The sequence below is a fragment of the Uloborus diversus genome, chromosome 5 (assembly GCF_026930045.1).
Source record: "Uloborus diversus isolate 005 chromosome 5, Udiv.v.3.1, whole genome shotgun sequence".
NCBI lineage: Eukaryota > Metazoa > Arthropoda > Arachnida > Araneae > Uloboridae > Uloborus > Uloborus diversus.
This window is the reverse complement of record NC_072735.1, coordinates 78,509,584-78,531,709: the sequence shown is the minus strand read 5'-3', so window position 1 is coordinate 78,531,709 and position 22,126 is coordinate 78,509,584. Positions and strand designations below refer to the sequence as shown.

At 33.9% G+C, this 22,126-nt stretch overlaps 1 non-coding gene across 1 annotated transcript; it reads right to left on the bottom strand.

Annotated features, from left to right (window-relative positions):
• Nucleotides 1-21,794: 21,794 nt before the first annotated feature.
• Nucleotides 21,795-21,876, bottom strand: Trnas-gcu (transfer RNA serine (anticodon GCU)). The gene has a single exon. It is a non-coding gene; the product is annotated as a tRNA-Ser (tRNA).
• Between the last annotated feature and the right edge of the window lie 250 nt (nucleotides 21,877-22,126).

Here is a 22,126-nt window from a genome sequence, read left to right as displayed (position 1 = left end):
CAGCAGACAGTGAAACGATTGAAGCGTTACGACAGGAGGGCCCACAAAAAAGCGTTCATTGAAATTTTCAGACGGTAGTAATTTTCACTCGGTTTTCATCTTATTTTGGGAGGTCATATATTCTTGTAGGGGTGCTCTACAGCATTTAAATAGGGAGCTCTGTCGCCATTTTATGAGGGGGCATTCTGGAATTCCAGAATGAAGAGAGCTCAAGTTACAGCAAACCATAAACAAGGACGAACGTTCATCAGCCAATCCTGGCCCGGAACTTAGAAGAGCTAACTCTTCCCACATAAATAGTAACAACACTTCGAGACCAGCATCAGTTGCTAGGAAGTCGCTTCCCTGGAATTTTTGACCACGTTAACACTGAAGATGGCCGCCGCAGATGCGGTCGAAAGGTTTGGAGTAACAACACTCAGATTCCGGCACAACAGTCCGGAATCTTACAAAAATATTAAAGGCAAATAAATTTTAAAACGATGTCTGTGGCAGGTCCGCGTCCAGGAGACCCCATAGTACCTGCCACTTTGAAATTTAGTACAAAATTATTTCGCGGGGGGGGGGGGGAGGTTTGCGCTTAGGTTTCCTTTTTTAATTCCAAATTGGAATTCATATAAATTTGCCAATTAAAGGAATAAAATATTCCCCACACCCCTTAATCGAACGACTTAAAGGGCGCAAAAAAAAAAAAGGTTAGGGGAAAAAAAGTGGTGTGTCATACAGACACATGATAGAAGTGAAAAACTTTTTTTTTTACATTCAGAACTGTCACTTCACACGCACGTTTACTCTCACGTCACGCTCTTGTTCTTTCTGCGCCTGGCTCAGGCAGTTCTTAGTCTGTTTCTTCTTTACAGGTGCTTAAAATCTTCACGAATCAAATAAGATTGCGAAGCAATCTTCGGGAGTTAATGAGCGGGAACGAACGGAGGGTAGAGCCCTAGTAAATTACATAATTAAATTTTGAAATGAACTTTTACTATTCAGACGAAAATTCTTAATATTTAACTTCTTAAATATATATCTCATATATATCTTCTTAGCTAAAACCTTTAAGTGTTTGGCAAAGGAAGTAAAAGTTTCTTCTCTTTTTTCGGACGGCAACGATATGTTTATTTTCAAATCAAAACTGCTAATATGTGGATGGCATAAATACTTGAAATAGTGTCGAGTCACTCGATGTCTTTAATAGGTGTACGCGTATTTATTTTATTTCAGAGCTACACAAGCACAGTTGTTGTCTTGTGCCAGAAGTTGGCAGTTGGGGGTGAGCTGCTTCACTTTTCCAACTGTACCGTAATTTGGTGTGAAGTCCGACTTCCACAGTACACACATGCCATAAGGCCCTGTTTATCAGGTAGACAAACATGGGTAGGCATTCACACAAAGAAAGGACAAAGACAGGAGAGCGAAAGTACATCCACCGTTTTCTTCATGCCCATAAAACGGAACGTTAGAGCAACCGATTTTTTATCCATTTGGACCATCTACTAGTAACTCTACTTGTTTCATTGAGGCGAATCTATTTTAATTTCAAATAACTGAAGTAATGTCTTAAATGGGGTCGTTTCCAAAATTTTAAAAGTATTTTTTTCTGAAAGAGCATGTTTAAAAACATAGGGGATCTGACCATTTTTAAGTAATTTGTTTAAGTTTAATATTTTTAAAAAAATTACTTAAATCGGCGCGCTTTCATTGTTTATGCTTCTGTCTGATGACATCACAAATGATGAAATGCCATTTTGTGCTGCCATTCACAGAGCAAAATATTTAATTCGCATCTTTACTCACGTGTATTGGCAACGATATGGTTGATAGCAAGCTTTGAGCGCAATTTTAATTCGTTCCTTGATTATCATAACGTGGAAACTCGGAAGAAAGATGCGCCAAAATGCATCATTTGTGACGTCATCCAGACCAGGGTTTCGCAACCGGTGTGCCGCAGCATTTTCATAGTTATATAAAAAGAAAGAGCCTTGATGTATTTTATTTTAAAGTTACAACCGAATAGCGTTTGTATGGTTCTGTAACTTCTTAATTCACCCTGTCGCTCTTGTGCCATAAGACATAACCAAGAGGGGGAGAGGCGGGATTTGCTGCCTCACCTCTTTTAACTTCTTGTGATCCTATTACTTTCAGTTTTTGAAAACGAATTCTCATTTCCACGAAATCAACTAATTATACCGATTTTTTTTCTAAATCTTTTGCAAACGGGATCATCACCCCCTCCCCCAGGCAGGGATCGTGCCCTCCCGCCCAGAATTTTAGCCACAGCTTTAACTTTTGTTTTCCTCTTTTCCGGTTCCGATGCTAATTTCATTTTATCGTAGTTTCTCAATGCTCGGTTCTGAGACTTAGTAAACAGGAAATTAAAACCATATACTGCTTCCACTATCGTGAAGCTCTCATGGTAAAGATCTGACCAGATGAGCTGAAGTCAGCTTTGACTGAAGTCGTGAATTTCATAAAATCAAGGCCGCTTAATTCTCGCCTTTTCTCCGCATACTTTGTGAAGAACTTCGTGCAGATCACCACTCCCTACTTCTTCATACAATGATTCGCTAGCTTTCATGTGGTAAGGTACTATCAATAATTTTCGAATTGAGGGACGAAGTACGACAGTTTTTAATTTTAAAAAACGAAATGCAGTACGCCAGTTTGTTGCAAGACAAATATTGACTGGGAAAACTAGCGTACATGGCTGACATTTTTGAACACCTTAACATATTGAATCGGAAAATGCAAGGACAAGGAGAGAATTTGGGTTACATGTATGGACAAGCTAAACGGGTTCCAATCAAAAATTCAGCTGTGGGGAGAAGTAGATCGTGGCTCATTGGACAAGTTCAAACGGACCGTCAACATGGTGTGTGAAGGAAATGGCATGGAAGAAAAGCTGCTGAATGTGGTGGCAGAGCATTTAGTCATACTTAGGGCAAGTTTAAGCACTATTTCAAGAATACTGACATAGAACAATATGACTGGATTCGCGATCCATTCTCTTCATCTGCGGATGCATCAGTTAAATACCTTTCTTTGAAGGCGCGAGTAGAATTTATGGACCTCAAGAGCGACCGTACTCTTAAACTTGGGTTGAGCGAAGTGCCTCTGGACGAATTTTGGTTGATGATTAAGAATGAGTATCGCACCATCTTTTGTCTTGCTATTGATGTGCTGCTACCATTTTCAACTACATATCTTTTCGAACTCAACTTCTCAGCCCTCACACTTATAAAAAACAGCAAGAGATCATCTCTAAAGAGCCTGGATCAGAACTTCGTGTAGCTTTTTCCAGCATAGAGCCGAACATAAAACGTCTTTGCTCCTCAAAGTAGGCTCAAGTGTCTCATTAGTGTCAAAAGGAAGTTAGGTGCTTGGTTTAATTTCTTGCTTGCTTCTTTCTTGAATCATTATTTGATAAATCGTTTAACTGCACTATGCAATTTAATGACATGTGCGATATAAATGCTTTGAAACATATGAAGCATAATTTTCTGTTAAGCCTGATATAGGTACTTTTGCTGTTCATTATCAACCTCAAAACATTCGAAATATTTCTACTTTCTAAATAAATTTAAATACACTACGTTACTTATAATTGCTTTATCCATATGAAAAAAGTCCTCCCCCCCCCCCCCCCCGTCTTTTTACCTGTGAATGATAAAAACATTTCTATATTACCATTCGAAATTAAGTTCAGTGTGCCCCGTTGATCTCGAAATTTTTTAAGTGTGTCGAAAAGTAAAAAAGGTTGAGAAGCACTGATCCAGACCACGCCTTGTTTTTTGAAAAATCGGACATTTAAAAAAAATAAATAAAAAAAAACTGTTGGGAAAATGAAGTATTTTCTGGGTCCATGTTATTTATTTATTTATTTATTTTTGAACAATCACGATTGCTTATTGCTTTCATTTGACCGTCCTTGATGTTGTGGTTCCTTTTTCAGCTTGGACCAGGGACACCAGCACCACCGGCCTCTGCCGGGGCAGCTCCGAGCACTGCCTCCTGGAAGCCGTATCTCCTGGTCGATGGCGTCCATGTCCTACACACACGCCTACGTGCATACACACAGGTCTACGCACACACACAAGCCTACACATGCACGCCCGCCCGCCTACACATACACCTGCACACACACACAGAACTATACACACGCACCCGCCCAAGAAGAGGGCTAGGCTTGGGGGAACAGGAGCTGTTTCTAGAAACACTAGCCCCTAATGAGTAGGGTCCTGTCGCAACTCGTGATTGCGAAAAACATAATTTGAATTCAAAATTTCAGAATTCAAATTAATTTTCTTAACATTTCTAATTTTTAAGCTGAATTTTTTTTTTGCTTATTCTATCAACTTCAGTGACAAAAAGTACTTGACTGAAGGAAACAACTCCATTAGCGATATATCATCAAATTTTCGGCAAATTTCTCACCAAAATTGACATGCCGAATCCATAGTTAATTTTGTGATGTAGCCTACATTTGGCACAATTCCCATAGAACAAATGCTAAACACTGCCGTTTATGAATTTTTCAAAAACTGCCTTTTTAAGCACTTTTATTTTACTTGGCCCGATTGTCACGGAAAAATCTGAGAACTGCTCTTGCTTATATCTCAGCAACTAGACCAATAAGAGATTTCGGGATTTTACTAAATGATTTGCTTAATCTTGAGGTACAACTTAAAGCTAAAAATTTCAATTCTAAATAACATGATTATTTCGATTAAGAAGGAGAAGAGCAAATTTCATGTAATTTCCTGTAACTGTTTAAATATAAAACCCATTGTTTGAAATTTTGTTGCCTTACAGCAGCAATCCGCAACTCCAGAGCTCGAATACGCTACCTTGTGGTGATTAACAATACTAAAGAAAAAGGTAAAACATTCCATTCCACGTGTTTTCTTTGGGGTAAATTAAAAGCTTCAGACGTAATGTAATGCAATTTCAGAAGAATAGAAAAGAAAGCTTCCCACAAACACTATGAAAAATTACTGGGTAGAATTACGGTAACCGGATCGCGGCGATAAATATTTCATATTGGCAACCTGCTACCTTACCTTGGCGACAGAGAAATTTTGGCAACCCTACACCAAAGCTTATTCGCTATTCGTTTAGCCAATCAACCATTTCAGAGTTCACTACAAAAAATTGCAATTTATTTATTTAATAAATCTTTTTTATTTTTTAATTCCATAGAATAAGATTTTTAATTTTCTCAAAGTTTCTTTTCCAAAAAATGGCAACATATTGTGTTTCTTCAATTTTTAGATCTTCGAAACATTTGATAAAATCTTACGTCGCGGAATGTTTGTCACCATTTTAAGTTATGAATTCAAAAATTAGTTATTCATATTTTTGGATACTTTTTCGGAATTTGTTCGCTGTAAGTAATTTCCTTTGTGTTTAACTGCTCCATCTTTAATTTAATTCATTACCTACCGCAATAATTTATTCAGTATGTTTGAATTAAAATGTTGGTTATGATAACGTTCTCTGAATGGATCTTTTGATATGATTCAAATTATTTAATAGATCGTTTTAAATTTTAATTGAACATTGAATCTATTTAAGGGCATTTTCTATTTACTTAAAGAAATATTTCAGAGTAATGTCGTTTTTTTATCAAGCTATTAATGCTGTTGAATTTGCTAGAAATGTATGTTTCTTTTTAATGTTTTTTAGGAAATCAAACATAAAAATTGTAACATCAGTTATGTCACGAACCATTTCGTTTTATGCGCTTTATATTTCCACGCAGATTATGCTTGAAAAACGTTACCTCGCACTTGTCTTTTCTGCAAAATTAATTTTAAAATGAGAAAGACAATAAAATTCTATAAAAATTAGATATGTCTCTGCATATTGGTAATCTTCATCAATTACAAAAGGAAAAGTTTTATTACTTTTTTGAGCAATCACGATTGCTTATTGTTTTTATTTGACCGTCCTTGATGCTCAGTTCCTTTTTTCAGAATGGACCAAGGTCCTCTGCAGCACCGCCGCGCCGTCCACCGGCCTGTACAGGAACTGCTCCTCGGGACCTGACCCTCCACTAGCAGCACTACCAGAATGCCTTCCTCCTGGGTGGTGGCGTTCATGTCCTCTACATTCACACATATACTCCTACACACACACACACATATACGTCCTTACACACATACACACACGTAACCGCCGAGAAGGAGGGGCAGGCTTGGGAGGACAGGAGCCATTTCTAGAAACAATAGCTCCCAATGAGTACAGTCCTGTCGCAACTCGTGGTTGCGAAAAACATTATTAGAATTCAAAATATCAGAATTCAAATTATACACATATATCTTTTCGTTTTTTTTTTTTTTTTTTTTTTTTTTTTTTTTGAGCAATCACGATTGCTTATTGTTCTCACTTGACTGTTTTGACGTGCTATTTTATTTTCCCACCAGCACCCTCTGCCAGCACAACCGTCGACCGGCAGCCTTACGATGCTGCTCCTCCAGCGAAAGCCGTCTCCAAGTTGAGTCAATATCCTAAACTTACACGCATACATACATACACCTACACGCACATACATACGCCTACACACATACACAAACACATACACACACACGCATACACACACAACTACCCACACACTCATGCCTGAACACAGACACAAACACATATGCCCACACACACGCCTTCATACACACACACACTCGTGGTTGCGAAAATCATAATTTGAATTCAAACGTCAAAATTCAAATTTTTTTATTTTTTTTCCTATTTAACGGCTATGATCAAAGAAAAGAGAAGGTTAATAAACAGTTCTAGTTACCAAGGTGATAGTTGGAGGCATCCAAAGCTCCACCCCTTTTCTTTAGGTCTATTCCCACTGGATGATTTCCTTTGTTTACAATGCAGTACTTAGTTTACATTGAGTCTTAAGTTGGCTGTTTTTGAAAAAATGCGCCAATGCGACCCAGTTACCGTAATTCTACCAATTACTGTCATTCACTAAGCGTCAAAGCAAGTTATAAGTTACTGCATGTGTTTGTTTTACCTTTTTCCTCCGCCATTAGACAGTGGCTGCAGCGCCCACCATAGTTTATTGGAGTTGCGAACATTAATATAGTAATAATAACAAAAATTTTTAATCAAGGCTTCTCTGGAGCAAGCATGAAATTTATCCACTATCATTACTTTCTTAGGGTTTTTATCCTTCTTTATGCCAATAATCGAAAACGGGGATAAGTAAAGACACATATAAAGATCATTATTCCGAGTAATTCGCAACTCCAGAGCTCGAATACGCTACCTTGCTGTACTTTACAAAATTGCCGAAAAGGGTAAAACATTGCGATCAACGTGTTCCATTTTGGGCAAAACAAGCAGTTTGTTATGTGTATTTTTTTATTTGCGTAATTCATCATTTGGAATAGTCATCCGCAGCAGCGTAAAATCAAAAATATCTGCTAAAAAACCTGTGAGGTACACATTTTATTTATCTTGTTCTGAGTGAATTCGAATAAATATTAGTTTTTCATTTCGATGAAAAAAGCGAACTTAATAACATTGGCTGGACACTAGAGCCATGCTGAAAAATTACTACTTTTCCTTAACCTAATTCCACATAATTGATTTAAATGACCAGCATTTAACTGAAATGGCCAGTATGCAAATAAATATTCTTGAAAATAGTATCTGTCGAAGAACGGATTGAAAAGTCCAGAAAGAACGTTAAAAATTTGAACAGTAAAAAAAATAAAAGCTTGGAATTTTTATCGCTAAAATAGTGCGCTCAGAATTTATTGCTCTGAAAAAAACTGTCATTATCGGTGGAAGAGTTTCGCCAAAAAATCTGTTTAGGGTTATGCAGGGCCTGATTAACGCACGGTCCGGCGGGTCCACGGACCTGGGCACCACAAATTTAGGGGCACCAAAATAACCTAGCCTAAATTCACTTACTTCCTTCCTTTTTTTTAAAGCTCATTTTATTTTTTCTCAACTTTAAGGGAGAGGGGCTCAAATTTTTTTAAAAATCACCTCAAAAACTCATAAAGTTAAAAAAAATTCGCGTAAAGAAATCCTTGTCCCTTAGCTCTGGAATTTCAAAAAAAAAAAAAAAAATACTCGGTTGACATAGATGAACATTTTCCAGAAGAATTAACACACTTTCAAATTTTTGCAAAAGGTAATCCTTCTGCTGGAGAATGTTTTAAAAAGCTAAGATCACTAAACATTACACCTACATTTCCGAATGTGGATTCACTCTTGCAGCTTCTTCTTACCTTGCCTATCAGCAGCTGTTCCAGTGAACGTTTCTTTTCATTTTTGAAAAGAATCAAAAATCATTTGAGAAGCTGCGTTTCTCAGGATAATTTATACAGGTGTTTTCCTTATTGACCATTGAAAATTCTGTGACATCAAACATAGGTTTCGATTATTTGATCGACACATTTGCCTCTGTTAAAGTCAGAAAGAAGCCTTTTTAAAGCTTAACTATCAGAATTAGTAAGATTTTTTTTTCAGTTTTAAATTGTTTTTTAACTCTTTTTCGCCTTAAGATGCAATTTTAATTGTGATTAGTTTGGTGACTATCAAGTGTTTGGTATTCAAATCCCAGGTTTCCTTTTAAATGTAGTAATGTTCCTTTAAAATGTAGTTTCTAGTATATTAGGCTTCTAGCATGAAACATTGACTTTAAAATTGTGCGGATTTTCTCATGGGGGGGGGGGGCACCAAATTCTACTCAGGACCTGGGCACCAGTTTGGCTTGATCGGGCCCTGGGGTTATGGTTTTAGTATTGTGTGAAAGAAAAATATATCTTGACAAGATTTCGCTTATCACTCTCATCATTTCCACGACGAATGAATTATATGCATGATAATTTAAAACAGAACTGCCACTACAAATCCGTAAGCATTTTGTAGATGATTCACACAGAATAGCATGACAGAATTTTATCATTTAGTTGAGAAATAGAAACATGAAACAGCGAGAATTAAAATAAACCGATTCGAAAAAATAACTCAATTACATAAATAAAACAATTTCCGCCAGCTAAATAAAAGAATGAAATATCATCTTCCTCTTTTGATATTCAATCATATATAGCCATAGAAATAAATTATCTAGTATTGAATGTTACTCTTGACAGTCTTACGGTCACGTATGTGCACTACGTGACAAAAACGTCAACAAATGTTGGAATTTTTACGAAACTGGACATAAGTGTTAATAAACAGAAAAAAAACAGTACAAAATGAAAATGTTGTTCGAAGTGAACCAAAAATATATGAATATCGAATTGAACATCGTGAAAATGACAGCTTCAGAACAACTTACTGTGTGTTTTGCATTATTTTTTTACTTTCGTAATACTTTTTGATTTCTCATCTCTGTCTACATGAGTCAGAATAACCAAAACACTTTGGAAAATCTTTTCAAAAGAATGAAGAACAAAAAAATCATACATACGAACAAAAATTTCTGTCATTTTCTAAGCTTAGAAGCAACTTATACGTTACGATGAGCGTTTGTTTTACCTTTTTCATCCGCCATTAAACAGTGGATGCAGCATCCCCTATAGTTTACTGTAGTTGCGAATTTGTATTAAGTGAAGTATGATGAATTAGTTTCGCAAACCTTTATTATTTAAATGGTTTTAATTCAATTAGCACACAAACAAATCCTAGAGGAGAACAAGGATTAATTTTTAGTGCAAAATGCTTCAAGTTTTAGACACGTATATATATATATATATATATATATATATATATATATATATATATATATATATATATATATATATATATATATATATATATATATATATATATATATATATATATATATATATATATATTTCCATTTAGTATTAAGCATTTATATGAAAAACAAGGAGTTCCGTCCTGAACTAAACGACCATACTTTCCCGTGAACCAATATCGAATTTCTTGTATATAATCAACATACTCCAAATTAGCTAAAATCGCAAATTATTTTAAACATAACTTTTTAGAATTATAACCCATTTTCTTTAAATAAAATATACCTTGCTCATCTGAAGAAAACAAAGAATAAAAAAATAAATAATTCAAAGAACAAATTAAGTAGTGGACCTTTTAAACAAAGCAACTGATACATTTTTATCCACTAAAACAATCCCAGTTCGCTTTCAAAAGGAAAAAAAAAAAGGAAACTAACAAGCTCATTACAATAACACTATGCCAAAAAAAAAAAAAAACTTGTTTTTTCACTGTGGCCAAAAAATAATTTAAAAAGCTAATAAATGTAGTTTTAAAATAAAGAAAAACAACAAAATGACAGCATCCTCATATAAATAACGCCCGATGATCGAGTAACCCGCGTGTTTCAACAATGAAACGCGCGCCATGGCATGATAATTTGATAAAGTGTGTTGGTAATGTTTAACATGCAGGGAAAGTATTGTGACGAGGTTGAACTGGATCCGGTAACTGTGTCATTTTAGGGGAATAAAGAAACGAAAAAAAATTGTTAGCAATGAACGCTATCTACTGGAGCTCTATCACTGGAGTTAGGGATATAATTTCAACTATGAAAATATCACCAAACAGGCAATGGTTTCGTTCAAATGTAGAAGAAATTTTCACCCGTCGTACCTTGATGGGCGACTTTCTCGTAAAGAAATAATTTTCATTACCATTAAAAAAAATCATCTGCGCATATCTTTATGTAGAAACATAAAGAACTCCGAATTTCTCCGTCAAACAATTTAAAATTTTAGGGTGAAAATAAAAACAAATCTTATCGACAATAATGGCGCGGAGTCAGAGTCAATCTCATTTTTGGGTTAAAGAGCCAGATTTTCAGACACGGAGTCGGTCATTTTCCCTTAAAGTTCGCAACTCTTCCATTGTTTGTAGAGTCGGACTTATTTTTTTGAAAAAGGAGTTAGAGTCACTTTAGATTTCCAAAAGTCGTAATCGGTCATTTCCCTTTCGTTTCTAAATTTTTGCCAAAGCTACGGTGTCAGAGTTGGAGCCGTGAAGTCGGAGTTCGACTAATTTTCCGGTGCAATAGTCGGATTCGGAGTCGACTGCCCTAAAATTCTAGGAGTCAGAGTCGAGAGTTGTTCATCAAAAGCTATTTCCAACAAAATGTGTTTGAAACAAATCCGCCTTTAAGCTAGGGATCTATATTGACTTTTAGTTTCGCCGTAGCCGCTAATGCAAAAGGATATGAACTGTTCAAAATTCAACGGAAAATTGTTCAAATAAACATTTTCCAAATATGGCTCTTCTTCAAAAACTTTTTCCTTTCCTACGAAGTTTGAAACAAATTCACCTCTAAGTTCGGGATTGCCTTGAATTTCCCCGTAGGCTCTAATGTTAAGTTTTTTTTGAACTGTTCAAAATTGAACGAACAATTTTTCAAATCGAAAAATAACATATGGAAATAAGGTGTCCTCGCCGAGATCTTTCGAACAAAAAAACAAAAATTGTTCGAATCGGACTATTCCCTCAAAAGTTATTAAAGGGGACCGAGAGACATTTTTCCCCATCTCCATCCATTACTTTCCAATTTTTTTTATTTTTTTTTGACTTTTGATCTTATTGACTTTTTTCTTGTTTTTCGCGATATTTTTAAGATGCATTAAGCTTTCTTTCATGCTTTTTTCTTCTTTTTCTGACTTTTGCTGGGAAAGTAGGCTAAAAAGAGGTTACATTTCGTGATGGTAACATTATTCTATTTCTGAAACATATTTACACTAAAAAGAATAAAATAACAGAATTTCTAAAAGAAATGCTAAACACTTTTCATAATGCACTCAAAAGGACAAAATAACTGTTCAGGGTCAGAAAGGACAATATTTAAGTACTCCTGTAGTTCTCAATTATTCACAAAAAAGAAAATTTCGTTAAAATTTGAGTCGGAAATTTCTAGTTATTGCAATTTTTCCTGTACTTTGCATAAGAAAGTAAAATTAGCTGCATAGCTAATATTAATACCAAATACAAAATATTAATCATCACACGACAAACCGTTTTAGAGTTACGCAAGGTACAAGCAAAAATATACACGTACATGCAGACGAACAGCAGATTGCGACCAGTGCGTAACCATATATGTAGCCAGTAAACCCGCTGAGGAGGAGCCACCATACGCGCAACAAGTTGTTAATCTTTTTAGTTGATCCCCCCCCCTCATGCTGAATCTTTCGCTAGCTTAATTTTTGATTATTCCGCAGAAGGGGGAGGGGGTGAAAGTTAGATAAGCCTTACATACGTTTTTTTACAGGGAAGGGGCTAAAACCACAAATTACCGACCTGGGGGGGGGCGGGCACCCCTGATAAGATACGGCACTGGTTTTCAGGCGATCAAACATGCAGCAATACAGTTTACTAAGCATAACACCCTTGCATTTCGTAGGTGAAATTACAGTATACAGTGATTTTTGGTTATTAAATGTCTTCTCACGTAAGTATTTTTCTACAGTTATTCCAGATGTCCTGACGTATAAGAATAACATCCGAGAGTGAAAAGAAGACTTTATATATATGAGTATTAATGTTTTAATTTAAACACGATCATAATCTGGAGTAAAAGTAGGAGCATTACTCATATTTAAAGCTCAAAAGTAGTATTCACGAGAGGATACAAACTAATACTTTAGGTGGGAGGGGATCACGCTGAAAGTGACCCCTGCTCCACATAAACGAACCTGCGATTTTGGGTTAAAAAATTCTGAAACTGCTTGGGTGTCAATAAAAATCACCAAAACGGCGAGGAAAAGGCGCTTTGTAGAGTCTAAACGTTACTAATTACTTTCATAAACAGTAAAAAAGTAATATTGGAAATAGTTACTTTTAAAAATAATTTATACATTGAAAATATTACTGAAATCGTTTGCATTTTATTCATAAACTGTTTGAACACAATGATGACGGATAATAGTTTCGACGATTGGGGGGGGGGGCTCATTACCCATATGACGATCATTTTGTATCCCCCTATCCCCCCTGATAGTATCAGCATCAGCAGCTGCTCAACAGTGCCACGATACAAGTTACAAAGCATAATGTGGACGCTTTCTGCTTTCGAAGTCGTAACATGCGGATTTGAAGACCTATGTTCAATCACCTAGTTTGTTTTTACCAGAACGTTTTTTGTCGTTCAAATAAACTTTACTAAAAAATCAGAACAAACTATAATAATTGAGAAAATATTTCTTAAACAATTTCATTCATATTCATTAACATTATGAACTTGGTTGTACCATATCATGAAATAATACTCAATTTCAATGAATGAAAAATTAGAAGTAATCACATTTAAATTTTGTGTAACATAATCGCAACAATTAAGTCCATATGGTCAAAGTAATTTTAAACTAAAGCCATATTCCACCAATTCCTATCACCACAATTTCACATGACATGAAACTTTTACAACTATAAAATTGAAATCTTCACTGGAGTGTATAATAGGCTATAACGAGAACAATGGACTATAACTGGTTCATTTAACTGTAACTAATTCAGCAAAGCTATATTCTTAAAACAAATTGAAAATTCCGTCAGAAAATGAATTAAATTTACTTATAAACTGCTTCCATGTACTTACAGAGGTAGTTAATTTGAAAATTAAAAACGTAATTCCAGTTAACAAAAATATTGAAATATTCGTAGCTCACTTATCGTAAAAATCGCTCATGAATGAATAATACCATCCTATAAATGAATTCGAAGCATGCTAAATTCAAATCTTTATTTGTTTGTAGCTGAAGTATACTAACTTGAAATCAAAGGTCCCCGGAAAATACATATTTGCGAGGGGAAAAATTCTCTATTTGCCGAATGATATTATAAATTTTACCGAATGTGCGAAAAACAAGAAAAAGAAAAGCACTTGCATACATACATACGTTTAATGAGAAAATACATTAGGCTAAAAAATACTTGAAGACAACTGAAATATTGCAATACTGACTTAAGGTTTTTCGATCGTCAGTCGAAATTTGCCGAATAAAAAAACATTTTGGAAAGTCATAGTGACCTCTCATTGGGGGGCACCTGCATGCAGCAACCGTCATGTAACAACCGTAGCTGCAGTCTTTACCCCTCACCTCAATTATCATTAAAAGCAAAACAGAATAATTTGCGACTGTATCAGCATGACTTTCGCATTCATATTGTCGGACGTGAAATTTAAACAGTCATTACATGTTGTAAATACAGTAGAAACTTATCAATCCAAACTAATAGGGGATTCTGGTCGATAGATTTTTTAAAAAAAGTATGGATTGAACAAATAACCGAAAAATTGAGACTATATGCATAAACAAACTACTGTACACAGAATAAATTATATTTTTAATCCAAGAGAATGAAATACAAAACTGCTTAAGAGAAAATTGAAAAATACATTGCAAAAATACCTTACTGATTAAGAAACTTTGTGCATCTAAATGGTGACCAGATTAAGGGAAATCCGGTTAATTTAGCCTGGTTCAATAAGAGTTTACTGTATTATCAGTAATTTATTTTTTATGAATAATAAAATAAAATGTGTTCTGAGTTTATCATTACATTCTTCCGAGAAAGGGGGGGGGTGCAAACGGCTGTGCAAAGAAAAGAAAAAAAAACACTCTAATATGATATAGAGCTGCAAGTAGTTAAATTTAACTCAATTGTTTTCATACTCTTTCGAGCAAGACAACAAGTTATTGTATTCATCCGATTTTGGGGGAATGTGACGACTCGATTTAAATGTCATTCAACTACCGTTTCTAAATTTTATTCCATTCCTAGGTATTTATGTCTTCTTAAGAACCAACATTCTATTACTTCCTAATTTGCAGTTACATAGTCCGCTAGTCCTTATTCAGCCTTATTCAGTCGACGATATTAATGTAGGCTTTCTTGTCCAATTTTACATGTTTTAAGGTATGGCAAAAATTATCACTTACGAACAAACCATTTTCGTCAAAATAGTATTTTAAATACTTGTAAAAGCTTGGTATAGTTAAGACTCCATCGTAATTTCAATCATTTTCTACTATTTCTCAGAAAATAAACACAATTGTACAGAATCGCAACATAAACTAGTTCCAAAGAGGAGTACGATAAATTACATCTTTATTCATAATTGAAGTAAGAAATGCGATAAAAAAATAATCTATCTCAACAGACTATCATTCAGTAGAAATATCTCCACTTACCTTATGCTGTTAAAAACTCAGACGTCTTTGAACCAAGAGACGCGAAGAAGTCAACACTCACAGCTACTACTATACTTGAGTAGATGAAAATTTTTTTCCAAGTTGAATTCTGTCATCAGTCATAAATGTTCCGTCGTGTTCTTCTTGAAATTTTTTATCCTTGCATCTTTGACTTAAAACGCTATTATTAATTGTAAAATCTCATTACGCCATCTGTAGAACCAGTTCATTTCGAAAACTATACGATATTAGCCCATGAGAGGAATATTCGTCAGGTTCTGCATCCAGGTACAGATGCAGCATTGATCGTCATCGAATCTTGATAACACACAAGCGCGTAAAAGTTTCATTTTAATCAGGAACTTACAGATTTCAAAACTTGCAACTTTTATTCCTGCTCAGAGTAATTTAAATTCCCCTCGTATTTAAAAGTTGTTACCATTTTCGAAAGTTTAGGTAAAGTTTTGCGGTACCAACGCCATTTTGACTCTTGCGAATTAATAGCTTCAGTTCTAAGAGGCACCTACTCCTTCTCGAAAAGTCTCTGACAGCAGGACATCCAGTTTCTAAAAAAGCAATAACGTGAACTTACTAATAAAAGGGCCTTATCAACACTCTCGCTTAAAATTCCAATTTGATACCAGTTTGACTATTCGCACTTTTCTCTCGAAACTACCTCGTTGACCGGCAAACGGAATGAATGTGCAAGCAAAAATTCACGCATGCGTAATATATTTCTGTAAGATGTCAAAAGCAATGTTTCCCAACGTGGGGGCGATTTGACTCTTCAATGGGGCAATAGTTTCGTCAGGGGCAAAAGGGGGCGATGAGTATTTAAGACAAAGTAACGAAAATAAAAAGCCTGTGAATATCGAAGTTGTAAATGTATAAGAAACCGACTGTTACGGGTTTAAAAACGGAAAAACAAGTTAAAAAATAAACAAATTAAAGTTCAGGAGTAAATATATACTTTTAGTAAAAATATTTAGTACTTTTTAGCACTTTTAGTACTAAAGTACTTTTTAGTAAAAATATACTTTTATCCCATATCTTTTAAAGCAGTATTTATAACAATTGACGCTCTGTCAGACAGGTTCGGATACAGACCACCATTTTAGGGGGTGGAGGCTTGCTGAGCAATGACCCCCATCCCATAAATGATCCTGCGGTTTTGGATACAAAAAATTTCTGAAACCGCTTGGGTTTAATTTCTTAATTAAAAGAAGTACTATTTTAAATATGAACTTTAAAAAATAATAAAGAAATTGAAGAGATTACTGAAATCGTTTGCATTTTATTCATAAACTGTTTAAATATAACGTAGAGGGATAATTGTCGACTGTTGGGAGTGTCATGACCTCCTTGAACCTCCCCTTGTATCCGCCCCTGCTGTTGGACACATCATATTATGCTACATTTGGAAGCCTACTACTTATTTACGATGCTGAAGAAAAATCTTACTTATAATATTGTGTTTCATTTTTTTTTCTTCAAGTTGTTTTTATGTAAAAACAACGTTTTCATTTACATTTGAAGTAACAATTCAATAGTTTTAAAAAATAAAACTAAATAGACTAAACTAAGGATTTACTTCTCTAGAGTTTAATTTCAACCATTCGTAGTTTCAAATGAGCTATTTTATAGAAAGATATATATTTTGTAAGTCTATTTTTGGCAGTTTGGTAAAAAATATGGCTAAATACTAAAAAATGGAAAGTCAAATGGGAAGCTAAAGATATCACTTTATTTAGCTGAAATTTTGTGTGATATAAATAGGCTTAGAGAGAGGCAACTTTCCCACGTATAGTCTTTACATGTTTCTCTGATTTCGTATTTTTCACTCCACCCTAATGACTATTGTGATGTATCGATGTAATGAATGCGTTACAAGAGAAAGAAATGGAAGATTTTTGGAAGTTTGTTGAGTCTCAATAGTTAAATGGAGAACCCTTATTTAACTACTGAGCGTTGAGTCTTAAGAACGACTCAAGTATACATTCTATAAATACTCACTCTGAATGCATGAGAGACGAATGTTTCGTCTGATGAGACTGATAAGGGAAGGAAATGCAATATTTTGAAAGTTTTTTAAGTCTTAATAAATTACTTTTTAGACAGCAGGTTACAAATCATGATAAAAAGTATTTCCTTCAAGTCAAAGAAGAATTCAAATACTGACTCATTTTCTATGCGTTAAAATTAGGGGGGGGGGGGGGGTGCACCGAACAAAGAGATGTAGACCAAAAAAGTCAACCTCCATTTTTCTATGTAGGATAGCAAAAATTCGTTAGTTCGTGATTTCATCGTCATCAGAAAGCGTAACTGATGATAAAGCGTTATCAACAATCCGTTTGTAATAAAGAGGTAAAAGTGAGCAACCGTTATTACAAAAGTGTCTTGTCAAAATTGCTTGATTTTTTTAGAGTAAAATTTACTTCTACATGGTTTACTATAGTTGACTAGTATACAATCTTGTTCATTGTTCTAGAAAGCTTTATTTATGAAGTTGACGAATTCAAAAAGAAAATTTTGTTGTGCATTTTTTTTTCTGTGATTTGATAACCGTAGAGAAGATAATTGCAGCTCAATAAGGCTCTTTTGCCATTTTGCCATATTTTCACAGTTGGCCTTATTAGGGACCCTTGTTTCTTGTTAGGTCAATTTGCCATTTTTTGTTCAGCAGCTGCCAAACATAACATAAACTTAAATTTTCAAATGGAATGATTTTTTTCACATTTTGAAGAGTCATTTGTTGAATGTACAATGATTGGAGCCTATCGAATCATAAATGAGCCAGATATTAGGCTGTGGACTTGAGGTTGGCCTTATTTGGAACACTTATTTTATTTAAGAAGCATTTTTTTTTCTTTTAGTTGCATACAAAATCTGATACTTACTGCCTCTGAATTGATAACTCATTTGGTAACTAATGGACATTCTGTTCTGACTAAAGGTTTTGCAAAAACAAAAATGCACAGCATCTGCAACAAAATCACACAGGACTTGTACATGACGATACGTACTGCTTTTTTTTTTTTTTTTTTTGAATTATGAATAAACGTTGATGAAAAATTGCTTGTTACTAGTTTTAAAGTGCATATAAATGTCTTACGCCAAGACCTTTCTTGAAAACGTGCTTTGGAAATTTGGCCGAGGTAACTTTTTCAAATTGTGTAATTAAATCAGTAGTTTCAAGACCATCCAGCATCCATCTTCTTAACACAGTTGGATCTCTGATAGACCAGTGGCACGATCGTCTCCTTTCACCAGCGCATTGTTTTGCTTGTAAGCATGGTCCAATCCAATTACAGAAAATACGATTACTATATTTTTTATAACAAACATTCCTTTTTTGAAGGATTTGTAAACGTCTAAAAGGTTAGTGGGTTAAAGAAGAATATCTTTTATGAAAACTGGTAACCATAGTTATATAACTGGTAACCATAGTATATCGAGCATAGTTACTAAAGTTTATGTATATCGTTTAGTATAGCGATAAAATGGGGAAAAAAACACAGAATCAACACCTTCATAGCTTCAGTAAAGATGTTTCAGTAAAGTGTTAAAAGCTGTGATCTGATAAACAGTAACATTAAAAGGCCCAGCTTTGATACGGTGCTTCAATATTTGAACATTGAGATGGTGCTTTCTTTCTCGGATTTTCAAGTAGTAAAAACTCTGTCAAAAGTGTCTTCATTGCATCGATATAAATCTTTTCTATAAGAAGTTTTTAGAGACATTATAAAATAAACCTTAGATATGCATATTATTTTTTTATAAAATGAGAAAAAAGCTTACTTATGATCAATCGGGTAACGGAGAATTAACAGCAGCAACAATGGTAGTAATAAGAAGAAATTTAAAATTTAAATTTTAAATTTCTTTTTGTTAGAATTATGCTGTCGTGACATTAATTTCTCTCTTTTTCCTTTAAGTTCTTATTATCTTATACACATTGGAAATAGTTTCGATCATGCGTGTGCTGAGTCAAAAAAAAAAAAAAAAAAAACCCGATGTCTGGATAATTGGACAGTTCGGACAATTAAAGCTCGGATAAATAGAACCCTGTTTTGATGTAACCCTAATTTAATGTATCTTTAAATTCAGATACCAGTAATTCTGTTATGTTGGTCATAATTCGCTTCAGCGAATTTACAATTTAAAAATACCGATTTTTCTTTAAAATACCACTTTTTGTGACGTTATTTCTGAAATTAGAAGTTTACTAATTTGGAAATATATTATTAATACTATTTCAACACAACTTTGAACTAAGAAGATAACCAGGGTGGCGACAGGAACTGTGAAAAAAAAGTTCCCTGACTTTTCCCTGATTTCCCTGATTAAGTTCACCAAATTTCCCTGATTTACGTTACCAATGATAATGGTTTTCTTTCTTTGCTCTACTTGAAATCCATTGTATGTTTGTATAAAATGCAGTATTTTAAACGTTTTAAGTTGTGTAAAGTTGTTGAACTAAAGGTATATTTTAAAAAATGCTACTTTTTTAATAAAATGGTTAAAAAAAACATATCAAGTCATTTTTTGGGGGGGAAAAAACGCTACAAAATAGAATATTAAATTTTTCTACAATGGAAAGATTATAGAGAATTAAAAAAAAAAACTTTACTTCCAGAAACCACTGAGCATAAGAATTTTAAGAAACTATTAAAATCACTCTTAAAAACATATGTGTATTTATGATAAAACTAAAAAGTAATTGAAATTATTTTGAACTAAATTTTCAAACAGTATAATAATTGTTGCAAGAATAACAAGCAATAGTGAAATAATAGAAGTAATGTAGTTATTCTTATATAACTAATTGACATATTTATGCAAAACAGATGAAACCATTTGACATCCATTCATATGGAGCTTTTCACTAATCAAGAACATAGATTTTAATGAATGAATACAGCATTTTAACAATAAAAAAATAAAGATATTTACTTAAGTTACTTAGTTAACTCTATTTCAAATGATTTCAGTATGTAATGAAAAAAAATCTTACATCGCTTTTGTAACAAACAACTTTGAAATGCAAAGGGGAAAAAAGAAATAAAAAAGCAATTAGTTAATTTCAAAATATATAAAAGAAGAATACAACTTGGTTATAAAATAAAAGAATCACTTATGTCCGAAGAAAAGAAAACCTTTATAATCTGCGGTGATAACAAATAATATAACGGCAAAAAACAAAGTTTTTTTTTACTGAAAGTTCAATTTTATCAATCAAATTAAAAACAGGAAGAAGTAATAATTTTTAAGCTTTTATAGTATTAATTCAAAAACCAAAGATTTCTTCTTGAAATTCTGATTACAGTATGCTAATTACTTCGAGACAATGGAATAAAGGCAAAGGAGCTAAGGCATTAATGAAGGCTTCCTCTTTGCCTGTATGGTTGTTTATTTTACGTAGCATTGAAAGCGTAAAAGGAAATTTTAAGCTAGGTAAAATAAACAACCTAACAGACACAGAAACAATCTTAGGAAGTTCATCCTGTGGGGAATAAGTAAGATTCAATAATTTGACGTTGAGGGAAAAAAATGCACAAATATGCGGCAGTGTATCATCAAACCTCATTAATTTTACTTTTTTTGAGCAGATAATTGGCGGAAAATGCGTAGGGAATTAAAATACTTAATTTTGTAAAGCAAAAAAAAAAAAAATTTTTTTTCCTTCATAAAATAAATTTTCCCTGATTTTTTGTTATTTTTTCAAAATTCCCTGATATTTCCCTGACTTTTCCCTGATTAATAAAGTTCCCTGACTTTTCCCTGATCTTCCTGATCAGTCGCCACCCTGATAACTGAAATTTAAGCTGTACTTTAATTAAGATAGCTTGATAGTAGATTCGCAATAATCATTGAAACAGCTCATTGTTTGCACAGTTAAGATAATTACTTCTTTGGTATTATATTGATCTCTATTTTTTTTCAAATACAATGAATTTTTTTCTCCCCCCCCCCCCCCGTGAGCAAGGTAATCTTTTATTTTTTTATTTATGAGTAAAATTATTGGAATTTAGCTGGGCCATTGTTTATGGTTACCTCTAAGTAGGTAACACTTTCATTTAAGACTGAAGGAAAAAAAAACAAATGGTTTTGATAAAATGAAAAATATTCTTGTTCAAAAGTTACACACTCTGGAGGATGACTCATATGCAACACATTATTGCGTTCAAAGTCTTTGAAAGTCATTTTCTGAGTAATTGATCTCTTTTAATGTTCAAAATATTAAGAAAATTAGAATTTAAGAAGAGGAGGGGGGGGGGAGTGCGGTAATTTGACATAGTACCTTTTATACAGAAGAGAAAAAAAATGTACAACTGTCGACGTTTTTGACATCTATAAAAATTCATTCACATCTGACAGAGACCTGATTATGAGTTTCAACACATCCCCACGTTTTTTCGCCTTACTTAATTACAATAAATTTTGAATATATATATATATATATATATATATATATATATATATATATATATATATATATATATATATATATATATATATATATATATATATATATATATATATAGGGAGAGAGAGAGTTTTTATTCATTAAATATTCAATAATAAGCAAGATTTTAAGGATTTTAAACTGCCAGAAAAAAAAAAGCTTCCCGACGAGGATGGGATTCGAACCCACGCGGGCAGAGCCCAATGGATTAGCAGTCCATCGCCTTAACCACTCGGCCACCTCGTCCTGCGGAACTTATCTTCCATTGTCTAAAATTAAAATAAAAAGAATCATGTTTGTTTCACTAGCAGCTGCAAGGCCTGGAGCTAGTCAAGACCTTTATGAATGCAACTGTCATGAAGTTCGAGCTATAAAACCTTCCCGTGCTAGAAGAGTCTTCTGTTTCTTTTTGAAATTGGTGATACTGTTTCCAAATAGTCCTTTAAATTATCAACAAAGTATGTTTTACGTTTTATGAATACATAGTTACCAACCT